Source organism: Gavia stellata, unplaced genomic scaffold, assembly GCF_030936135.1.
Source record: "Gavia stellata isolate bGavSte3 unplaced genomic scaffold, bGavSte3.hap2 HAP2_SCAFFOLD_95, whole genome shotgun sequence".
Lineage (NCBI taxonomy): Eukaryota > Metazoa > Chordata > Aves > Gaviiformes > Gaviidae > Gavia > Gavia stellata.
Window position 1 is genome coordinate 127,798 of NW_026776961.1, and position 24,439 is coordinate 152,236.

General features: G+C 49.2%; 1 pseudogene; it reads left to right on the top strand.

Annotated features, from left to right (window-relative positions):
* The first annotated feature begins 3,221 nt into the window (after positions 1 to 3,221).
* Positions 3,222 to 24,439, top strand: part of LOC132321537 (hydrocephalus-inducing protein homolog) — a 74,508-nt pseudogene continuing 53,290 nt past the window's right edge.

Below are 24,439 nucleotides of genomic sequence, written 5' to 3' on the forward strand. Positions count from 1 at the left end.
AGGACCATCTTTTGGCGGCGGTCCTCCACTTTTCACAAACTGGAGAGTTCGTGAAACTCTCCAGGCAGGCGGCTGTACCTGACTGCAGATATGCCGGACATCTAACCCCACAGCAAATGTGGAGTATGAGACCTTTTGTCTGCTATGGGACAAGACCCTGCTTGTAGGCAGTTGCTGGAGAACAGCTGATTCGTGTTAAACTTATACCTTCATTTTCCTGTGCAGTATCGTCTGCATTGCAGTTCTATCCACAAAGCTGAGATGCTTTTTCCCCTGCCTTTCAGGATTGCTGCAGGCATGTGTTTTAAAGATATGTTGATCTAGCCAGCATGCTGTAAGGGTATGGATAAGATCAGGTTTCTCAGTGATACTTTTTCTTCCCACCAAGTTAGACTGGTAAAAGAGATCATTTTCTACTAAGAAAGCTCATTCTATATGTTGCTAAAAACACTGGGCTGCTCAGACATTAGAGAAAGGGGCTAATTACAGAGAGAGAGGCTAGATAAGTCTCTCCATAGTAGCAACAGCACTGTGTTGAATGTGAGTTGTTTGCTAGCTCTTGTGACTGTCCTTTTCCCAAATAAGTATTGCTGGACTTGCCTCGCAGGTAGGAGAGCTGAGTCCCTGTGAGATCAAACACCTTGCCTGGTCCCTGGCAGAGCTGTCATTAGATGAGTGCGAATCTGTGACCGTCAATGTCATCCTTGGTGCATCTTCTGTGCTGCCTGTGGCACGGGAGGGATTTTTTCTATCTGTAGGAAAGAGAAAAGGTTTTGGGTTGGTTAAGAAAATGGGGAAGGTTTCTTCTCTGTGGCCCGGTTGTCCTGGGAGTCCCCGTGCTGCTTTGTAAGGGAAAGTTGCAAGGCTGTCTCTGTGGTGGAGCTGGTGAGTGCAGCACTGGTGACAGGACAGCTATGTTTCTGATGTGCCTGTTTCAACCCCCGCCAGGGGCTCTGGTGTTGGTGTTCGGAAGCTAGACAGTGCCTGTGCTGTCAGGTCTCATCTCAGAGCCTGCAGCAGGGCTTTTGGGGATGGTGGCTGATAGTGCTCTGTGTCCCTCTAGCACTGCAGCAAAGGAGAGGTTACTAATGCAACATGGCTGCCTGTTGCCCTTGGCTGGATGCTCTTTTGTTTCTGCAGGAGGGTAAGAGCTGTGTAAACAACGCTTCTCAGGGGATGGGGGGGAGGATTTGGAGCCCTGTAGAGCAGCTCCCTGCATGGACTGTTACCTGTGCCTCTAAGGAGACCAGGGCCAAGAGCCTGGTTTGGTCAGACCCTGCTAGGGTGGAGAAGGGTGGCTTGTCTGAAGTGCTGAGGTGGGTGGCTTGCTTCTGTGCTGGGCTGTGTGCAAGTGTGATCCCCCCCTCTCTGCTTCCTTGGGACTAGCTGCAGTCTGTGCTGTTTGAAATGTGTCCTTTGAGGCAGAAACGCAGGCAGGCAACTGAGAGCCAAGTGTGAATTGGGAATGGTGGCTCCAAGGTGAACCTGATGGTGAGAGTTGGATATTGTGAAGGAAAACAGAGGTGAGCTCATGGGGCAGAGAGGGTGTTGGCAAGGGAAGAGGGGCTTGTTGGTCCCTGTGGGGTTGTATGTACAGCCCCAGGAATGGAGAAGGAGCAGTGATGTAAACCCTGTACCTTCTCTGAGCTGGTGGTCCTGAGCATCCGTGGTGGTGTGAATTTCAGCTTCTGGGCTCTCCTTTTGAAAGCGTGGGTCTCCCCTGGGGAAGATGGCTGATGCTTCACTTTGTGGCTAGTTTGCAAGTGTTCTTGGAACTGATAAGCCCTGTCCTGAGGAAGAAGCCTGGAAGGGACTTGGTCTTCCCTGTCTCAGCTACACCTGTGTCTCTGGCAGCAAGCTCTGTGAGAGGGATGATCTTTCCACCTCCAAGCATGGTGAAGCCCAAGACTGGGTCAGAAAGCGGTGGCTGCAGTCTTCTACATCCTGCAGGACGTCCTGAACCGTGTGTGTAGGCTTGCAAAGTATGTACACCCATGTTGGTTTTAATTTCGGGTCCGTTGCTGTTCAAAAATGGCAGCTTGGCAGTGCTGCCTGGTGTCTGTATCCTTCAAGAGCCATGGTTATGGTGAAGAAGCTACTGGACAAGCTGGCTGTGGCCTCCCCCTGCTCAGCTGCCAGCACTCTGTCTGGTAGCGTACAGCTGCAGCGACACCTCCCCGCTGTGCTCTCTGGGAATGCAGTGTATTCCTACCCCTCAAAGTCCCCGTTAGCTCGAAAAAGTAATAATCTGTAGTGTTCACCTTCTCTGCCATCGGAAATTAAGCAGCTTTGGCAGACCGTGTGTGTTTTGGGAAACGCTGGAGCCCCCCCGAGGGCTTTGTGTGCAAAAGCCGAGAGAATCCAAGAAAGCTGCTTTTTGCAGAGAGCACCGGTCCCCTTCTGCTTGCTCACCAGAGCCTTCAGTTTGGGTGTTAATAAGTGAAAATGAGGGCCCTCGTTCTCCACGGAGAAACATTCTTGGGCACTGTGGTAATTTCATGCCTGGAAGGAGTCATATTTGCTGTATAATTTTTGTAACTTAAACCAACCAAATTAGCCTTGAGAAACTATAGTTCTTAATGAAAGTATTGAACTCTACGCTCCATTAGTTGGAAGCATCACCAGGCTCCTTGCACAAAGGGTGGACATCGGGTTTGCAAAGTCAGCAAGTAGTCTGATTTTATTAACGCTGGGGGCAGCAGCGATCCCTGGGTTTAAGGTTGTTCATAGTACTCCGAGCACTTAGTAGGGTCAGGCATACAGTCACATCAGGTCAGCTGCCCTGGCAAAATGAAGCAGCTAAGTGACATTTACCTTCCTTCTGTTCCCACCGGAAAACTTGTAAAAAGGAATAAAGGACAGTTTGGCTACTACTAGAGATTGGGTTAATAATGCCAGTAAATGGGATTCCAAAAGCAATGGAAGCGGGGGAAGGTGAGAAATGCCAGCAGGCCCTGGTGTGTGTTTGTGGCTCGTGGGACTGCACCCACAGCAAAAGGCTGTTTTGGCTCAGGGAATGTTTGTTCTGGGGTTTTACTGCTATGAATCTTGACTGTGCCACTTAAATACGGTCTAATCACGGAACAGGGTGGGGAGGCCTTAAGTTCTCTACTTCGGAAGGATGCCGCAGCCTGGAGACGTGGGTGTGTCCTCTGGTTCTGCCATGAATGGGATTCTAGAGTTCAAAGTTCCGTTGTTGCTCCTTCCAGGTGAGCTGAGAGATGGCCACTGGCAAGATGCATCTGTCCATGGGGTCCTCCAAAATGGCTGATGGATTCCAGAGCAAAGTGGTAGCACCTCGTTTTCCAAAGCTAGTTAGAGAGACAGAGGAGTCTGTAACTGTAAGTACCTGCTGTGGCTGGGCAGGACCTGTGTTAAGGCTGGAAACTCCCCCTGTGTCCCTCCTTCGCCTTCCCCTCGTGTTGTCTAGCAGCACTGTGAAGCTGGACCCCACCTCCCCATCGCTTTGCTGCCCGGCTTCTGCCGGAGGTGGCTGTCATGGTGCAGTGGGGGATGGAGTGCGTGCTGCTTTGGGGAAAGTCCAGAGTCTTGCCTGGAGGCCAAGTTAAATGAATGTCCTGGGCATTGCACTGGCATAGCTGAAGCGTGAGTGTGTGCTTCGTTCCATCCTCTTTGTGTGGGCAGTAATATCTTCTGTCGCGTAGGCATACTTGCCAGTGCTGCTCTGACCGTACCTGCCCTCCAGGCAGCCGGGCATGTGGTGGGCTGCTTGAGCTCTGCCTGAAGACGTGGCTGGTCCCAGACAGAACAGGTTGCAAAACAGTAATTGTATCTCATATCCCGTGTGGAGCACGGATCCAGCCCTGCAAACAGCAGTGGAGTCAGGGCGATTCCTCCTTCCCATCCAAGATGTCCCCTTTGCTGACTGGAGCTCACTTGACTGGAGATGACCTAGTGCTCAGGGTCTGTGAATGAGATATCTCTGTGTACTTCTGCAGAGGGGTCTGTGAGGCCAGAACAGAGAGAAAACAAGTGCTAATTAAGAAGAAATAACTAAAACTTGGGCCCATTCCTCTCCACGTCAGTCTTGGCACAATGCTGCTTTTCTGCTTTCCTCTGACTCACCCAGCTGTGACATCACACACGTGTTGGTTGTGAGAATTGTGCAAGGATAGAGTTTGGGGATTTCTGATAACTCATCCCCACTGTCTTCAAAGGTCACTGGCTCAATGCAGCAAAACTAAAAAGAAAACAAATGCCCGAAGAGCAGAGATCCCCAAACATGTCACATCAAATCACGAAGGAGAAGCTAACGGCGGGGCAGAGCCACTTGGTTAGAGCGTGTGTGTTCCGCTCTATATCATTAATTTACTGATGTTAAATATTTCAGCAGGTAACTTAGGGGACTTCCAGGACTATCCTAGTGGCTGTGATCACAAATTATTCATCAGTGGCAGTTGAAGAAGAAAAGCCTTTCTGAACAAAGGCATCTGTGTAACTCTTGCTGGTGTTTTGCATTTCAGCTGACTCCTTCGGCCTTCCTGAAGGAGATGTCTCTCACCACGGAGCAGAGGCTGGCCAGCACTGGGGAGATGAGGCGGCCCCGGATTATCCAGCTTCTAGACATGAGTGAAACCTCCCATCAAAAGGTAGCCTTTTCCTGCCCTTTTCCTTGCTGTTGGTGACATTTGAAGAGGGTGCGTGCTTGTGACAGGCCTGACTCCAGCTTCTCTGAATACCTCGGTGACTAGGTCCTGTTGTCCTTTCCAACTCCCGAGTGACTAGTGATAGGACAAGAAGAAATGACCTCAAGTTGCGCCAGGGGAGGTTTAGGTTGGTTGTTAGGAAAAATGTCTTTCCGGAGAGAGCAATGAAGCATTGGAACAGGCTGCCCAGGGAGGTGGTGGAGTCACCATCCCTGGAGGTGTTCAAGGAACGTGTGGACATGGCACTGCGGGACATGGTTTAGTGGGCATGGTGGGGTTGGGTTGGTGGTTGGACTTGATGATCTTACAGGTCTTTTCCAACCTTAGTGATTCTGTGAACTGCTGGTGGTGGTGGAGTTCCTTCTGCTGGGGGAAAAGTAAAACATTTTTCCCCGGTGAGACATTGAAGTCCTGATATGCTTAGTAGCCAATACAAATAACCTCTGCTGAACTTGGTGGGTTTTGCTGGAATTTAGCTACCAGTGCTAAAGCCCGATACTGGGGGAAGGCTGGGGCAGGACACCAGGGTGCGAGCTTGCCATTTTCCATCCTCCTGCTGAAATAGTCATATCTCGCTTCGGTACAGTTGCTGGCAAATGCTTGGGGCCATAGGACTCCCTCAACGGTGGCAGCATTGGCCTTTGAAAGCTGAGGGCCTACGGTAATTATTCAAGATTTAACAAAACCAATTGCATTAATGCTTTGGGTTGGAACAATGTGTGGGACCCTTGCAGGGTGTTAGAAATTGCAGGGTGCCAGATATACAGGGGAATCACGCCGGGCAGAGGCGATGTGGAGGTGCTTTATCTGGATCAACGTTTACTTTAAAGCTGCTTTTCCTACAGGACTGCTCAGTACAACACGCAGTCCAAATGGGTAGATTGCTGAGGTAGGCTGTTGAGTGGAAAATTGCCAGCCAGAGACCTGTAACGAATTGGTTAAGGATTGCCCTAGACAGCACGGGAGGTTGGGAATGCGTCAGACGAGTGCACAACTAACTGGCAGTGTGCCGCCGCCACACATGGAGACCTGCCCATGTTTTTCGAGGGGGAGCAGTGCAGCTGGAAGAGGGGAGACAAAGCAGGGAGGAATTTCCTCAAAGTAATGCCTCTGCTCTGTAAGCATTTGCTGTTTGTGTATGTTTTCAGCCATGCTTCTGCAGTGGTGTTAATTAAGAGCAATAATAGAATACAGTAAAGCATCCCTTTTAAAGCTCATGGCAAAAGGAGATCTCAAGTCCAGTCTTACTCAAGTTGCCCAGTAATGCTGAGAAAAGAGCTGAACCTTATCACCATCCAATGTTCCCCTCACATGTCTTTTTCCTAACTACTGTTACTTTCTTGTTGGCCTTACCTCCTCTGGTACTGTTCTCTTCTCACTGATTTCTAGGCTCTGTATCAAAAAATGATATCTGGGGATGTGTGGGACTTGGTCTCTCTGTCTCAGAGCAAAGATCATCCCGAAATGGTTTCCCATGGAGTCTCACGTAAATTCTTGGGTTTCGCTTTCTCCGTGAGCGCTCATGGCTCTTTCAGTAAGTGCTCCGGAGCTGTGTGACCCCGTTAGCACAGGGCTCTGCTGGAGGTAAGCGCTGCCTTGCATTTTGGAGAAGGAAACCTGGAGAAACACCTCCCAAAGGAGCTTATTAGCTTGAGCGCGCTCAGCGTGGCCCAGAAACTTTTGCTGAGCTCAGAACACAGGTGGGTGAGCTCCTGTTTCCCTAGTGTGAGCTGGGCAGACGTACTCACCAAGAGACTGTACTTCCCAGGAGATCAATGTAGGAATCTCATTCATGAATCTTTTTCCCAACAGCTGAACCTCTCACTGCTCTCTCTTGCATCTCCAGTTCTCCTCAGTTGACCTGGACCAGAGCTTGTTTCAGCCTTTTCCATCAGAGGTGGTGTTTCAGAGCTACGTCCCCTGCGAGGTCTATGAAGCGCCGCTGATTCTGAGGAACACCGACAAGGTAAGTGCTGGGACGTGGAGGTTTAATGCCGTGCTGGAAGAGGAGAGCAGTGTAATTCACGTGGTATACAGCATAGCAAGTTATCTGCTGCAGCGCAGCACGTCAGAATCAAATGTCTCAGCGCCTTTATTTTGCAAGCTGGTGGAAATCTTCCCATGCTGGAGATTCTCCCCCTGATTTTGGCCATGCGTTGGTGGTATCTAGCCCAAAGGAGCTTTTCTAGTGAGCATCCTTCCTCTCGAAATCCCCGGACTGAGGGGAATGTCGAGGGCTGTACAGTCCGTACCTACCCTCATGCTTTACCTCGAGTGTGTATGGTGTCCTGGTGGCTCCTTGGTTAACCTTGGTTTCTGGCAGGGCATCTCTGCCTCTCACAACCTGTTTAGCTGCCTCTGCAGCTCACTGTCAGAGCACAGGGGTTGAGTCTTCTCTGCTTTATGTTGGAATAAGTTACAATTAGTGGTGTTAGCACTCCAGAAGGGGTGTTTTGAAACAGCAGTGGAAGCGGACTGATTTAGCAGGAGCAGTGGGAGGCCTTTAGGGGCCACTTTAGGCTCCTGCTAAGTTTAATTCAGTTCTGCCCAGGTTCTTCTAAGGCAACGTGGCTCTCTGCTTTCCCTTTGGAGAACCACAGCCCATCCACAGTAACATGCTCTTGAAGGTCTCCACCTTTCCTTGAAAAAATTGTGATCGTTTTGAGATTTCCCAAGGAAGTTGAGAAGGGAAAAGTTGAAAAACGTCAGCAATTTTGTTCCACTGTAAAGAGGAGAATTGAGACCTTCTGAATTTCAGTAGGGGAAATACTTGATGAAGTGAGGCATGTGCCAAGAGCAAGCTGGTGGGAAAAGAGAGGAGCGAGGAAAGGAGCTGAGTTAGAAGGTGCTCTGGGAGAGAACATTGTACAGGCAAGGGTTTCTCTTGACACCTAGCAGTAAGTGTGCTGGAAGCAGAGAAGGGTCAGAAAAAGAAAGGTGTAATTAAAGACAGTCTTGTGTACTGAAGAGTAAGACGTATCCATGAGAGGAGGGCGGCAGGATGGGAAGATGGAAGTGTGCACGAGAGCGGGTGAATTAACCACCTCTCCAAATCTCCCTGTTGGGGGAAACAAACAGGTGGACAAAAAAGCGCTGTTGGGGCATATGGCAGGTGGAGGAAAAGCAAGAGAAGTCAAAGTATATTGTGAGATGACAGGTTTTGACAGGGACACGGTTGAAAAGGAGACCCTTTGGCAAGGGAGGATGCAGGCGTGGTCCCTCAGTTATTCCTGGAGAGTGCTGCGCCATTCCTGGTCTGGCGTTCAGCTCGGGGATATTGGAAAGATGCAGCGTGGATGCCCATGCCCCACGGATACCATTTATGTGGTCCACAGTGATTCTGGGCACTCTTTGCTGTAGGTATCCTTTCCTGATTAAAGTGTGCCTCAGTTTCTCTTTCCCTATGGCTTTGCTTCATTCCCACTAAGTCTTTTGGCTTCAGGTGCTCCGTTATCCAAGTGGCACTTCAAAATGTTTGTCTTTGCCAAGTACCAGCCAACAGGCAAACAGTTAATTTGCTCTATTCCTGCTTCCTCAAGTGGAAAAGAACATCTGCATCAACATTTCTGCCTTTCCCAGTAAAAAATCATAAACTTGTACAGCTGCACCTTGGGATTTGTATGCCCTGGAAAGAGGAGGCAATGTGTGAACTGTTGATTTTTTTTTTTTTCCAAAATGAATTAGTTTTGAAGCTAGTAAGACCTCAACCATTGGATAGTGCTGGTGTGAAAGTAAGATCGGCTCTAAGGAAAATCCTTGGCATATTTAAGTACACAAAGTTAGAGATGATAGTCCTAAGAGAGGTTATTATATTTTACTTTCGTTGGCTTTTGATAATGTCCTAGAGAAAAGCAACATGTGCTCTGTCTCAGTTTTCTCACCAGTTTCCCAGATTCTTCTGAATCATACTGACTTATACTGCATGGTAGCCTGGTGCTGTCTGCTCCATCAAAATCCAGCTGACAGCAAAGTGTATTCCAAAGAGAGGCTCTGTAATCATTCAAATACAGAAGCGCTTTGCTACATACTTCCTGTTTGTACCTGTGTTTTGTACAAGTGCTTTTCTGTCTTCAGGCTGCTCCTCACGTCTTCTGGGTGGCTTTTGCTGAAGGTCTTAACTCATCTCCCAAGGGACTTGGTGACCAAAATGTTTGTCTGCAGTGTGAAATTGGCTCTGGGAACTCGCTGCCCCAGGGCATTGCTGGGAGGAAAGAGTGTTTGGAGAGTTCAGGACTGCCTCAGCCGTGGGTTATCAGGCTCGGGTGGGTGGTGCAGAATGGATCTCCACTTTTGCCAAGCCTCATGTGGGTTCGTTGTTTCTCAGTGCAGCTGCCTGTCAGTCAAAATCACCTGTTTTAGACTTTCTGAGATGAGGTTTGGTGCTCAGGGGTTGATATCCGTGTGCTAGAAAATGCCTGTGTGCAGTCTCTGTGTTTGTGGCATCCCAGAGCCAGAAACTTGCAGCAGGGTGCCTGCAGGGACTCCCGGGTGTGGGGAGGAATGCCCAGAGATCTGCCTTGCCTGCACTGGCAGCTGCCTGGCTACAATCAGCAGGCAGCAAGAGGCTCCGGAGAGCTGAGATTGGCTTTTAGTAATGAAACCACAGTGTGAGTCAGTGCTGGTCATGCATCTCAAGGCAGAAAATGCCTTTGAAGCCCATAATTGATAGGCACAGCCTGGGGGGTCGTCTGGCTTGCCATTATTGTGGTAAGTTGACTGCTCTGATCTTCTGCATCAGCCTTTCCTTGTAGAGTATCATGCTTCTTCCTTGCTTCTCTACAGCCCCCTTTAAATTCTCTTAGCCATCTCCTTGTTTCTGGGGTTGTCCCTTTGTTTTCCTATGTTCCTCCTTTTGCTCCTCAGCTTGCTTTTATTCCCAGTAAGGCCACAATGTCTGTGGTCTCCTTCTCTTGTTGGTCTGCCTGCATGACTCTGTAGCATCGCAGCTTGACTGCCTTGCTCAAACCCGGTATGTTAGAGGTGAATTTCTTCCTTGCCCCAGTATAACACGTCCTGTTTTGCCTTCAGATGATACATTCCCCCTTTAGAAGTGTGATGGCATGGATGTGCGCAGGCAGAAGCAAGCAGGTTCTCGGGGTTTGTTGACTATGTGGATGACTTGATTCTGGTATCGTATCGCCATGCTGCTGGTGTCTTATCTGCTTGGCACTTCCTTCACAGCAGGGCATTGCCCTACTGCCTCTGGCCTGGAGCTATTTTGCCCCAGCCGAAGGGATTCAGGTCCACCCTTGTGTATTATGTGTATGTACCTCGAGAGGTAAAAGTGCTTTGGAAAGGTGATTGAGGAAGGATGTCACCAGGGCATGGCTAGGTCTCTTCTCCTCGTGTTTCCACAACTGGCAAAGTCATAGTTTCATGTCTTTCCTGCAGGTTCCTCGGCTGGTGAAGGTCGTCCTGGAGAGCTCACCTTATTTCAAGTTGATCGGCCCCAGGGATGTGTACCGTAAGGTAGCACCTGGCATGCGTTCCACTTTCCGCATCCTTTTCACCCCTGAGGAGAACAAGGTGAGAGTGGAGGTGCCAAGAGGTTGGTGCCTTCAGGGGAAGGTGCACCTGCAGGGCCGGATTCAGACCAGGGCATCTGGTGTGGGTTTTGTGGAACTGTCCTGGTTTTGGTGGGGTTGCGCTGGATCTAGAACTGGGGGAAACTCTTTCCCCATGGTGAAGATTACGCTCTCACAGGCTGGAGGCTCTTCCGTGTTCCAGACTGCTTTTATCCTTCAGCGCTGGCACATTTAATGTAATGTCTATTGGCTTCAGGGATAAGAGAGTCTACTGTCTGTGGTGGGGCAGCCTCTCAAGGTGTCGGTTTGTAGTATCTGTGCGTTGCTGCATAATTATCGGTTTGCTCCACTAATTATAGATACAAAGGTCTGTTTAAAAGTGACCTGTTATTTGGGGGACCCGAAGTAAGCCTGATCAGAGTGAGGACCACCACCTTTGAAAACTGCAGTCACCTTAATGTATATCACGTTGGACACAGTAGTGACACAGCTGAACGTTGTGTCTAAAGTAATCGCTTTTTTTGCATGCCGGTTCTAGTCCACACCCTGCTGTGAGGTCTGCTCCAGGCTGCAGTTGGTCACATCTTGGCATTGCAGGGTGCTGCTAGGCGCTGCAGCAGGGACTCTCAGGCTGTGCTTTCCCTCCCTGTGCTTTCTTGAGCGTTCGTGAGGGAAGGTGCACGTGGAACAGTAGGAAAGTGGCAGGGAGGGGTGTTGATAAGATGTTTAGCCATCTCAATGGCAGGGGTGTAATTATTATGGAAAATCCTAGAGGCATGAGTAGATCCAGAGAGGTTTTCTCTTTCCCACCTGGCAGCCACTTCCCTGCCTGGCTCTGGACTGGAGCAAAGATGATGCTTTTTCATCCCCTGTGTTTCCAAGCCTTGCAGCCGTGCTGTTTCTGAGGATACTTGCCTGCCTGCGATCCAGCTGCGAGTGTAGGGGAGAGGGAGTGCTGTGCCCATGGCAGGGAGCCAGGCTGGTGCAGAGCCACTGAGCTCTAGATGTCCTTAACTCAGCGGGAGGTTGATGTGCTGCAGATGACAGTGAGACATCTGCCTGGCAGAGCATGTCTAGGACTAAAGGGGCAGGTACAGTCTGCAGGCAGACCCCTTACCCCAGAGCCTGTGGGCAGTAATACCGGTGTGGCTGTGTCTTCATGCGTGTTATTGTGGTTGCTCTGTCACCTGGCGCCTATTCCGTGCCACACATACTTTTGCTTGGAGGTTTGAATACCAGTGCCGTGGCCCTGGCAAGTCTGATTCTCAGTGCTGTGATGCGAAGGGTCAGTGCTGTTACCTGGAGGCTTGTTAATACAGAGGATTTAGTCCATGGCAGGGAAGGGAGGAAGCATTGCAGGCAGACAAAGACAGGCAGGCTGACTCCTTCCACCAGCACCCTCCCACCCCTTAGCACTGTTTTTCGCATGACTTTGTTGGAGAGGCAAGGTTAGGGGATAGCTCTGAGCGGGCTGGTGTTTCTGCAGCAGGCCAGAGGTGCAAGATCTCTTTGGGCATAGCTGTTTTCTCATCTTCCATTTGCGGCTTAGATTCAGTTTAACACTTTGTCCTGTCCTCAAACAGTATGGATATAGAAAACTAAAGAGGGAATGCCCTGTGGTGCCTGGCTCCCCATGCGTGTGAAATAATCTGTTCCTTTGGAGGGACTGAGAAATTATTTAACATCATTAATATTTAGGGTAAAAATTATGTTGGCCTCGGGCAGTTCTCCATGCTACCCAAGTGACACGAGAGCTTAATGTCACTGAGGTAGGCTTTGCAAAGTACACTGGTGCCTTTAAAATGTGATTTATTAGTATAAATTAGTGTTCATCTTTGGGGTGGAAGAGGTAAACGGGCGCCCATGAAGGGCGGCAAAGTGCTGCTCTTCAAGTTTCGAGAGGCAGCAGAGCAACACGTGAACATCACCACAAGTAGAAGTAGGGTGAGATAACCCCCAAGAGCACTGATGATCAATACTTTGTCCCTTGTCTTGCCCTTGAACAGGTGAGCATCTGGATAGGGAGCTCTGCCAGCGAGAGGTCCTCTGCACAGCTTTGGCGACAGCCTGGCGGGTTTCTGCTGAACTGGGTTTTGTGCCCCGTGCAGGGGTTGTGCAGGGCATTGGTAGAGGGGTGCGTGCTGCTCAGTGAGGAGCACTTGGGGGTTTATACAGCTGAATCAGAATTTTGTACAAATCGAAAATTTTGTCTCGTCCTTGGTGGAGCGTGAGTCAGCGAAGTACCTGAGTGCTGTAGCTCAGCTAGAAATGCATCAGTAGCACGGTCAGGAGGTGTACAGCACCTTGAAAACCCCTTAGCGAAGAGGCAGGCTCTGGGAAATGGTTCTGTAAAGCCACCTGCGTTGGGCTTGCAGTTGCTGGCATGCAGAATATCTGTGGTTTAGCTGTGGAAGGCTTATGAGTGCTCCCTTGGCACAACCTCTGCCTCTCTGCTGCTCCATGATCCACTGGGATTGTGGACAACCCAGTGAATCGGGATGCAGGTACAAACCCCTCTGTCAAGGTTGGCAAGTCTTCCTGGTGTGGAGCTGGTTTCTATAATTCTCTTGATTTGAATCTGTTCTTCCCCAGGGTACGTCTGACTTCAGTGAAGTCGCTCACGATTCAGGGGAGTAAAATTGCAGCTAAGCCCTAACTAAAAGGACCATGGGAGTTGTTAGTGGCTGAAATGCCATGTGCCATGCAGGCCTTTCTTGAAAAATGAGCCATTTCCTATTGTCTCGCAGTCATTTGGGAATGTGCCACGTGATTGGACTGTCAGAAAGTGAAGAAATAGCTGACATGTCTCTTTGTTTATTGGCACTTGTGTTACAAATATGAAATGTTAATTCTTCTGTTGGGCAACATATGCAATTAGTTGTTCTTGCTGCTTCTGATTGACGCATTTCTGTTTTATGGCTCCGGTTGTACAGCGGGGGTGTTCTCGTGCCACCTGTGTTCCCGGGTGTCCTTGCGTGATGGTCTGACAGTCTCTGCCTAACTGGAAACCATCATGGAACTGACTGGCGAATAAACAACAGCCAGAAATACTGACATTTGTGTGTCCTTTAGGCTTATCAATAGATTATCTTAAAGGAAGAAGGAAGGAAGACGACTATAGAACCACAGCACAGCCTATTCTGTTTTGTCCTCTTGTTCTTTTCACTGTAGCAATACAATATTTTCGGGCAATCCAGGTTCAGTCTGTAAGGTTTGCAAAATTCATTACCGATGCTCAGTGGAGGCTGAATTAATGCTCATTGATTAATATGAAATATGACAGGACGATGAGCTGTTCCATTACTGAAATGAACTCCTTTAAAATTCAGTCCAGCTGTGTTAGATGTTTTGTAGCACACGGAAGCTATTCCAAGTATACTTTCAAGAAGACTCCGGGGAGGAGGAAAGGGGCAGAAGATCAAGGCAAATGGCCCTGCGCAAAATGAACCTGGAGCGAAGGGTCTGATTTCAAAGCATCCTGTGACTTGGTAGCTGAGGGAGGCAGGAGGAGGGGTACCCCTTCTCGTCTGAAGCCATCTTCATCCTCCAGCCTCCCTCTTTTAACAGCCCTTATTTTCCAGCCTTGATGGTATCATGGTTTCAGCAGGGAACTTGCCCTATTTGACTTACTATGCTACCTCCTGCTACAAGGATCTCTTCTTTGCAGTTGCCTGCTGCAAGGAACCCAGTGAGGTGTTTAGGATCGGTTCTACAGTAAAACTGACATCCGAGTTTGCTGGCATACTGGGCAGTTAAGGCTGATATCCCTGTGACAGTAATGAATGTTAGCCTGAGTTTGCAAAGAGCTTGAAGTGACACCTTTGATACAAGCAGTTGCTTTAATTTCAGCGGATGCTAATTCAAATGCCATCGGTGATGCTTTGCAGGCCAGAGCTTGTAACTTACTGCTTATCAAAGGGGAGTAAGAGAAGAGGAACCATCGTACAATGAACTGTATTTTCCCTGAAACTGAGAGCGGAGCTGTATGAAGCATGAAGTTGTATTTTCATGAAAATCTATAGCCTGAAGCTGCATCTAAACACAATGGTCTTTAAAGCATGGAAGTGATGCAACCCCTCCCTCACCCAGGCATGTTTACTTAGAGACCTGGTTTTAAACAGCCTGCTAAGGGTTTGCAGTTGCAAAGTCAAACAAGATTTTAAACTGGCTTGGACTGTACCCCTAGACTGTGAGTAAGTGCATAGCAGAGTTGGTAAGACAGGGCAGTGCTGCTGTGGAGAATTGCAGCCTTGATCTTCCAGGAGAGGGCGGTTCAGCTTTCAAAAGCTTACAGGACCATGGATTCACAGCAGTGTGAGCAGCCAGCTTCTGCCTAGCACCCCTCTTTCCTTGGTTTTCCCCCCCCACCCCGTTTGGCCTGACGCTGCATTCAACTTTGCTCTGAGGTCCCACTTTGGGGTCCTAGAGCGCGGTTGAAGGGTCAGCACGTGCTGAAGTGCTTTGAGTCAAGCTTTGTAGAGGATGCAGCGTCCCAGGGAGTCCCTGGAGAAGGGGCTCAGCACACAACATGTGTGTATGTGAATGACAAGAGGCAGCTTTCTCTCTCAAAGGTGACGGTTGTCTCTGCGAGACCAAATCCTTGTTGCTTTAGCCTTGTCTTCGCACGCCTGGAGAAGTCCCTTCCCCAGGCGCTGCTGTGCAGGCAGTCCCAGTGCCCCTCACTGGCAGCGGAGCTGGGAAGGCTGCCTGTGCTTGCTTTTGGGGAGGATTGATTCCTTGGGCTCTTATTTGCATTGCTGCTGATCTCCTCCTTAGCAATGACAATGACTTGAAAATTATTTCCTTTTAATTCCCTCAAATGGCTCCAACTGTTGAAGTTTTCTTTTTTCTTTATCCCCCTGCTGATCTGAACTCCTTGCATCCTCCTCTGTCTATCTGGCATCTGGAAGGGAGAGATAAGTAAATATGGCATGCCAAGACTTAATAAGGCACGCAGATTTCAATTGGATTTACAATGCCTTTGTTACAGTAGTGTGGCCAAAATAACAAAAAAAATGTAAATAGGATTCTTTATTTGCTAATGCAGTTTCTGAGGATCTAAACAGTCCAGGATGTGAAGTACCCAGCTAATAGGTGCTTTAAATTCACATGGACTGCCCATAGCTTTTATTTTAGAGGGCTTAGGCTGCAAGGTTGAGTACAAAATTGCTAATTCAGAAGGACTTGCTGAAGATGAAATGCATTCCTGAAATGTGATCTTCCAGTCTGTAGGTCATTTGCTGCAGTTCCTTTCCTGGTATTTTGCCTTCCAAATATGAGAAGCAAAAGCCCTTCTGCAATATCCAGTGTGAATATTTGAGATACCCAGAATAAAAGATCCTTCTTGATTCTTTTTCCACCTTGGATGTGACAGCGTCTGTTACTGCAACCTTAAACCCCAGCCAAACAGGCGGTTGGTAAGCGCTGGGTGTTAACTTTTGTGGTAAAGCTGTAGCTCTGTGTCTGTGCCTCGTCTGGCTGCTGTAGGTCCCTTGCAGGCTTGGAGAGGGTGGGTATGGGAGCAGGAAATCCCAAGGGCAGAGGAATCCGAATCTTGTCTGGTTGAGGGGGTTTGCTGCTGTGTGCAAATCCTAAATTGTCTGCTTGCTGCTTCAACAATTATAAAAATACCAAACGAGATAAAAGCACTGAGTGGAAAAAAGATCAGGAGAACAAGTGAGTGATAAGAGGCAGAGCTTTTATCAACTGGTCACTAAGAGCTGCTGGAGGTAATGGCTCCTGGCCCTACGAATCAGTTTTACCACTGCTTTCAGCGGGGGGCAAGGTGATACTTCCAGCCCAGCTATGCCACACTGTAGATCTGGAGATTGATCTGCTCAACCCTACAGCAGAATAATTTTGGTGATTTGATTCACCTCCCTACTGCTAAATGCCAGACAGCTTGAGGGGGGGGTCTGTCTGGCTCTTTTCTGAGCAAGCCAATGACTGGGAATAGCAGAGCTGAGTTTGCTCTGGTCGGGATGTCTGACCTTCCTCAGGGAGGCGTGCTAGCAAGGCAGCAAGTCGCTTATTCTGGAGACTGTACAAAAGAGAGGTGATGAAGACATCAGCCATGCAGCGGAGAGGAAGCAAAGCTGTTTGCTGCCTCCCCTGAGGCTAGGAGGAGATGTAAAGGGAAATTGAGATTACACAGAGGAAGAGCTCTCTTTAAGCCTAGGGCAGAGCTGGAACAGGCTGCTGAGGGCAGGGGTGGAGTTGTTAGTGCTTTCAAGTACTTGTCAAACATCTCTTGAGTAGTGTGGGTACAGAGCTGAGCCAGTTCTGGGGTGGGGAGGTGGATCAGATAACCTTTTAAGGGTGTGTGTCCCCAGCTTTGTCTCCATAATGCTATGGGAAGGGGTGGGAAATACACCTGTACCCTACACTCAGCTGATATAAACCAATTATTGTGTCCAACTTGTTAAGTATTTCACCAGACTGACTCTTGATTGTGCATGTGGCAAAGTCCTTCTGAAAGTGTACCTGAGCATCCCCTGCCAAGCTTCAAGGAGGTCACTGCATTGCTGGGATTGGAGTTGGCCCTGTGGCACAACTGGGTTCTTAGTGGTGCCTTTAATAGTCTGCAGTGGCGATCAAGGCAGGTTCTTGTTACTGCTGTAATCCCGTACATGAAATGACTCTATTTTGGTGCCTCAGAATCCAAGTGTCAGATGATTTTGTCTGGATCTGGCAGCTTGCTGAGAAAGCAGGTGACTCAAGGGGGTTGTTCCTTCTTTGCGAGTTAGCAGCCCTGTTCAAGTCGTGCTCCTGGACTGAAAGGTCATTAAGGCAAAAAGGACTATTATATTATTGAATGCCCCTGTTGGAGTCCTAGAAAACAGCAGCTTTCCTTCTGCCGTGGGGATGGTACTAAACGGACTGTGCTGAGATTGCTTCTTTCCCTGCAGGATTACTTCCACCAGGTCACCTGCATCACGGAAAGGGAAAAGTTCGTTGTGCCGATCCGAGCTATAGGTGCCCGAGCCATCCTGGACTTCCCTGACCAGCTGAACTTCGGTGTCTGTCCAGTCAAATACAGCACCCAGAAAACACTGCTGGTTCGCAACATCGGGAACCGGGAGGCCCGCTACCGCATGAGCACTCAGAGGTAAAGGAACTCAACATCTTGCTTGTGCAAAACACTGTTGCGTGATAATAGATTTGGTAAGCAGTAACAAAAAAGAACCAGAGCATCTGAGCTGCTGTATTGCAGGCATAGCTGGAACTGGGCAGGACATGTGGGTCTGGCAGTTGCTTACAGTGTTTTAAGCATGATACAACCTTCGATGAAACTCGGCAAGCTGCAGGGAAGTTTCATACTGCAGTGGTGTCTCCAGCACAGCATCTCACAAGACCACTTCTGTTAGTTTGAAAGAGCAAGTAAAGGAAGGCAACCTGACCGCCCTTGGGCTGTATGGGATAGTGCGTGGCAGATGACAGGAGCTCTAGGAGCTCAGTTCGTGTAGACCAAATGCAGTGTTAGAAAATGACCAGCTATGAGCTGGTGGAAGAGACATTGAAGAGTTGATCAGCAGCTGTGTCTCTATTGGCAAGTAATTCTGAGCAATTGGAGATCAGTCGATCAAAGCTGAGGGTACTGAGGTCCTGACAGTAACAACGTGTGGTCCAGGAACTTTGTTTTCCGGTAGGTTTGGTCTGGTCCTTGGAACCAAAATATTCTTAAGTAGAATGAGCTCTTAAGTGGAGACGAGCAGACACGGGCTTCAAGACTGCACTACAGCCCCCAAGCAGAATGCTACTGAGAGCCCAGGCAAAAAATGCAGCAACTCTGTGGTGCAGGGGTTGGGGGCATTTTCTCCTAGAGCTTTATCTCTCCTAGGTTTCCTGGAGAGTGCTAGAATGTTAGTAGCTAGCTTGCAACCTGCTGATGGTAAGTACCTTCTGAAATGGTTGCATACCACTCTCAGCCAAATACACCCGTGCTCTGGGAGGCCACAGCACAGGGTATTCCGGTGGTCCCCTATCAAATGCCTGATGTGAGTGGTGTTGCAGTCAGCCTGTGCTGTTCCTTTTGGTCTCAGAAGGTAGTCACCCGTTTTGGGGTTTGCTGAATTGGAGAGGGTAATGCGTTTTTGACACCGCATCTGCAAGTAAACCAGTTCAGTTGGTTGATAATGAGCTGAGAGTTGTTTGGTCCCAGAGGTCTTGGTGTAGGAGCCGAGGTCAAGAATGCAGCAAAGACCCACCGTCTGACTTGGTGCACCTGAGTAGCCTCAATTTCTTCCCCAGGAAAGCAGGGCTCGAAAGAAGACTTCTTACTTTTGTCCTGTGAAACGTGAGGGTCCAAGAGGAGCTTCCACCAAAGCCTGGCAAAGCTATTTAAGCAGGCCTCCAGGATGCTATTTCAGCAGGCTGCTGCTTATCGCTGTGGAGAATACATAGGCAGGAACTTGCAAATCGGTGTACAGTTTTCCTCGGGGCTGTCCAGATCTAGTTGTCACCACCAAACTAAATACCCAGTAAAGTCAGGCATGTTTTTGCAGTGTCCTTGCCAACTGCTCTATTGAGTGCAATGTCATCAGCTGTCACTACTTAGGTGAGCAAAGTTCAGCTGGCGCATGGCTCCAGTTGTCCTCATTATTTTGGTGTGCGCATTGCGTCCTCTAATCATGGTAAAACTCTCCAGAACGTGGTTTTAAGGTGACGAATTGACCACCAGCAAAGCACTAAACCCAGTAACTTTTGTTTTCTAAGTGTGGCTGTACAAGAGCCATGAAGCTCAGCTGCCGTTGTGCAGAAGCATGTTTTACCTGACTTAGCCCTAAGCATTAAAGCATCGAGTTTTGTTTCTATCAGCCAAGAGCTGTTTACCTGGTGACAAATCATAACTGCTCATCTTAAATCCACAGTATGCCAACACATTTTCATAATTATTTCCAAGACATTGCACAGACTTTGTCTGGTGGGCCAGGCAAACAGTTACCGAGCTTGGAGTACAAGCCGGAGTCCCAGATTGCATTGCTTGTGAACAGAGAGAAAACCTCCTGTTAAACTCGCCTTGCTATGCTCCTGTTAATGGCGCTTCATTTCGCTAGGGATTTAATTGTTCAGGCTGTAAATGGGATACTCCTTTTGTGTTTTGTTTCCATGCTGTGGTATCACTCCAGTCTGCATTTGCATTCAGATTTTTCCTGTTGTTCTTTTCTTCTTAGAGCAGCTTTCATTGAAATGCCGATAAAACTCGCCCTTTCTTAGGCTAAACCAGGATGCTTTCAAGGTAAAAAAAAAAAAGGATTCTGCAAATTGAACCATAACTAGTCCCGGGTCTTCAAAAAGACTTTTATTCTGTGTCTGATTTCTAGGCTGTGATCTCATTGCAACAGGTATTGCCTTGACATTTGCATCTCTTGAGGTGAGGTTTCTGGGTGGCAGGAAAAGAAAAATTCCTGAGGAAATCAGCATCAGGTCGTGCATGCGAATAGCTCTTACCGTTTCTGTGCTCTTCACAAGCCGTTTTCTGATGGTATTGCTAGCAGTTGGACTCCTGAGGCTGCAGAGAATGGGACGCAGAGCATGGGGGAGATGAGGTCATTTTATGCCATGGGATCTTCTGAGGGCTGGATCTCTGCAGAAGCGGGAGTCAGTCGCTCTGTTTCTGATCCTGTATGTTGTGTTTGTCTTCCGCTGGCTGTGGTTTGTTTGCTCCTTGCTTGCGCAAGTGAGCTGAAGGGAACTAGACTGCCAAAGGAATACAGTCCCCAAATCTCCCGCAATAGTCCTGATAGCTCTCTTTGCCTTGCAGCCCTTTCTCCGTCGATCCCTCCGTCGGGACTCTTGGGATTGGTGATGCCATGCAAGTGACAGTGGAGTTTCACCCACTGAAGACGGGTCACCATTCCAGGTCCTTGGTAGTTCACTACGACACAGGTAAGTGCTGGGCGCTGCGTGGTGCACACTCTCTGCGTCCTTCAAAGCAGAGCCCTTTCTAAGCAGAATAATGTTAAGTTTGCTTTGTGGGCAACTTCTAGAACATTTTCTTCCAAAAGCTCTGCATGTTTCAGTGCTTAGAAGTGAACAGATAAGGGGCAGAGGCTGAGCCTGTCCTTGTTCTGTATGTCCTTTGCACTGGTCCCTCGCTGGGGGACCCTGGTGTCAGCATGGTGTTCTGCACCAAGCACCTTCTCGTGACAGTCTTCCACCATCATTCCCCGTTGTCCCAGCCACCTCAATTCCCTGTCCAGGTGTACCTGCCCTGCCCCAGCTTTACCTTGCACTCCAGACTGCCTTAAGAGCCAAGAAATGGAGGATTGTACAGGCATGAAGGCTGAATTCTCCATGTGCAGACATGAATGACTGACTGTAGAGATCTACTGTTTTAAGGGCGAGTCTTGCCTCATTCCCCAACCCGGCTCCCAGAATGAATGTGATTCTGCTGCGTTGCCTGGCTTAGGATTTAAGGAGTCCGTCCAGCTCTCCCCTTGTGGTGTTGCATGGCAGCCTTTTAAAGGCAGGTGCATCCACTGGCTGCCTTGCTGTAAGCCCTGCAGTGAGGAGAAGGCTGTGCCTTTGCAGAGGGATGCCCTCCAGGCCATGGCCGGGTTGCTGCGCTTGTCAGTTGGGGCTGGCTCGGAGGCTTTAAGCACCACTCCCTAGAAATGCCATTTCTGGAGAGCATGTCTGATGTTTGCTGTTTGCATCTCACCTGGGAAACACTCACCCACAACAGGAAGAGTGGGCTTGGTAGTGATGTTTGAGCTCGGTTGACTCCCAGGAGTTTGTTGGTTGGGAAGAATGAAGGTTTGAAAGCTCTGGGAATGAGGGAGCCTTTGGTGGGAGTCTGTTCTGGAGGGTGCGATGCTGGCAGGTACCCCAGCAAGACTCCAGCCATTAATCAGTTGATGTGCACAGGCAAGGCTCTCTCCTCTTCAGCTTGTTCTGAGGTGGAAAGCAAAGATGTCCTCGCTCTGGTCGTTGAATAGCTTGGGAATATTCAGCGTAGACTTGCACCCTCAGGCATAAGCAACAGGATCCAGGCTGAAGAAATGGGCTTGCAGGACTGTAATGGGCGGTCTGGTGTGGACCGTGCCCTACCAGTCTCATTTTGACATATCTTCACAAACAGCAAGTTGAGGGTACTGCTTCTACAACACAGTGAAGTTCTCTTCTGCGTGCCATCCTGCGGTGGGCTGTCCCTTCACTTGTTCCTCTGAACCTCCCTTTTCTGCCCACATGCCCCCAGGCATCTTTGCTTGCCAGCCACAAGGGATCCTCAGGAGAGACCCACCACTGGTGGTGTGCCTGCAGGAGACCCTGGTCAAGCTATGACTGTGGTGGGACTCCTCAGAGTCACCTGAATGACTTTGATGCAGAATTCCCCATGACCTGGGTGGGATGGCAACCCAAAGGCCACCTGGGCACGTCTGAAAAATCTCACTGTAAATGCTGTCACCTTGGGGATAAACCTCTACAAACACACCCAGAAATAAGGTGGTTTAGATGGTGTCCAGGACATCCTTGTGCTGTACACAGGCAGCTCTCAGGATGAGATAAATGTGCTGATCCGTGGAACTGCTAATACAGCTAAAAGCTGTAACGGTTTCTTCTGTTACGTGTGGTTTGCTCTCTTCCTGGTACTTCCATCAGCAAGTGAGGTGAGCAAAGACTGCCCTTTGCTTTGTTGCAGGTGAAGATACCCACACGAGCCTTTATGGAGCAGCTGGAGATGTCAACATCAGGCTAGACAGGAACTCCTTGGCAGTTGAGAAGACTTACCTCTCGCTGTCAAACCACGGATCCGTGGTCATCCACAATCGGAGTGAAATCATAGCCCACTTCCAGTGGAAGGCTTTTGCTACACAGGAAGAGGAGGATCAGCGGAAGCTGAGGTGCGTTTGAAAGATTCGCTTCCATAAGATACGCTGCCCAAGGGTAAAACTGACGTGTGGGCTCAGGGGTGTTGGTGCTTTTGAATGGTTTAGGACAAGTAAACCATCCCCAGCATCAGGGTGCGTGTCACTGAGTTTCAGGGTACTGGAGCTCAGCACTTCCCATTCCAGTTCCACCCGTACCCCAGCTGAGGAAGATGTTTTGGAGAGGAAAGGTTGGTTGCAATGACTGGATAGCAAATTGGTGGTTTGTGGGAGCACAAAGCACTGAGGTCCAGACATCCCTGGGCTACAGAGGGTCCATGAGGCTGAGGAAAGTGTCAGCACTCGTTACCTGGGACGTAATGTAGCTGCAGATACCATAACTATTACGATAGTCACTGCAGTTTTTTCCCCTCCAGCTTTGATAAGGTGGCAGGCTCCTTTTCCAGCGATGTGCAGGGTAGGGTGAAAGTTGAGGCCACCCTGCTGTAGGGTGTTAATTGCCTCACGCTGCCCTGGTTTCCAGCACAAGGAGCTATTTGTGCCCTTCCTTTGAGGCTGGGGAGAGTTTGGAGGTGGAGGGTTCTGCAGGGAAGGTAGGGCAGCACAGGACCTGGAAGTGCATTTGGGCTTCAGCCACCCATGTCTTCATGGTGGTGAGAGATGGGTCAGGCTCTTGAAAGTGTGTCTTTGCTCAAGCTTTGAAATTCCCATTTCAGGCAGCAGAGAAACACTTGCAGCCCGGGGGGGTGAATTGGAAATGACACTTCAAAGCTTGGGTGATTTAGGGAATCCTTGTGTGACTTTTCAGACTTGGATGGATGTAGGTATATAGGAGTTAGTCTGAACCCATAGCTGATCAGGAAACTGCCTTAAAGTGGAGCACTTTCTGAGGGCCTCTGAGCAAATAAAGTGCAACGTAATTAGGTCAGAAATGCCTTGAAGGCCAAAACTAGTTTTCCACTGTTCTCTCTTTTTAATGACACAGTGTGTGACTTCTGTGCACGCTCAGTGTGTTGAAAGGAAACCTCCTGACCTTCTCTTGGTACTTCCCTGGCCCATTCCTTGACCATCTCTTCCCAGCTGCCTGTCTCAGCCTGGACCCTGAGTGTTCCTCTTTCCCCTCAGAAGCAACCAGGTTTCCCCACAGTAGACTTCAACCGGATTTTTTTTTTCTTTTTTTCCAATTACATTTGATCTCGTGCCAGTTTGTGTCTTAGAGTCTGAGCAGGAGGTTTTGTTCTTCCTTACTTGGAAGTCTTAGGGATGGTCATAGCTCTAAGGCCACTGTCCTGCTGTCAGAGAAGCAGGGATCCCCTGGTGGAAGGCAGTATAGGGAACTGGGAGCAGGCATTGTTTGCTTATCCCCGCGGGTCCAAAAAGGAAGGAAAAAGAGTGATGCTCGTAACCTGCAGCTGAACCCCAGGTGCTTCTCCCCTTGCCAGTGAAGCCCTGCAGTGGGTGCTCCTTGATCTTTATCTGCCTCCCCCGAGCAGCTCTATGGTGGGAAAAGGCAGTTGAGGTTGGTGGATTCTCCATCAGTTGTGGCAGTGGCTTTGAGCCAGGAGGCTCTCTTGAGGGCTGCTAGCTTTCCAAAACCTCTTCTTAACTTGTGAGTGTGGAGTAAAACTACCTGCCACGCCAGGGAGCAACAAGTGATCATCTGATCCATTTGGGACCCCATGGCTCGGGGTCAGCCCCTTGCTGAGCTGCTGCTGGTGCTGCTGTTCCTCCCCGAGTGCGTTGCTGCCCCTGCACTTACCCGGCAGTCTCTGCAAATATGTTGCTTATTGAATTATCTGTTTGGTTTGTCTCTCCCCGTGGCCGCAGGCTGTGTCGCAGGCTGCAGAGGCAGGAAGAGGACAAGACGGATTGCTTCCTCAAGGAGTGCATGGTGGACCCCACTCTCCGAGAACGCCTTTCCCTTCTCTCCCGCACCTTCCGGAACCAGAGGGCAAAGGTGCAAGGAGACTCCATGCTTTTCTCCGATGATGTCTTCACCATTGAGCCGATGGTAAGCTGTAGCTGAGAACCTCCCCTCCTCCTCCTCCTGCTCCTCCCTGAATGAGGTCACTTGGCAGATCCCTGCATCAGCTGCCTTGACATGCCGAGAGAAAAGGTCAGGTTTCTAGTGAGGCTGGGAGAGCTTGTTACAAAAACCACTTCTGAACTGCGGGCTCCTGACAGGCAGTGAGAGCCTGCCTAAAGCTGAGCTACTGCAAGGGCTATAAATAAGTGTTCTTAGAGTGCTCAGAGGTATTGATTATTATATGTAAGGGCACACCTGACGCATACTGTATGGGCAGTAACAAAGGGTATTAGAGCATTGTCAGTTCACATATTGACCTGAAGAATGAAACGGTCCTGTGTGGAAAGGAGGCCAAATTCAGCCCAAGTTTAGTCATGGAAACACCAATCC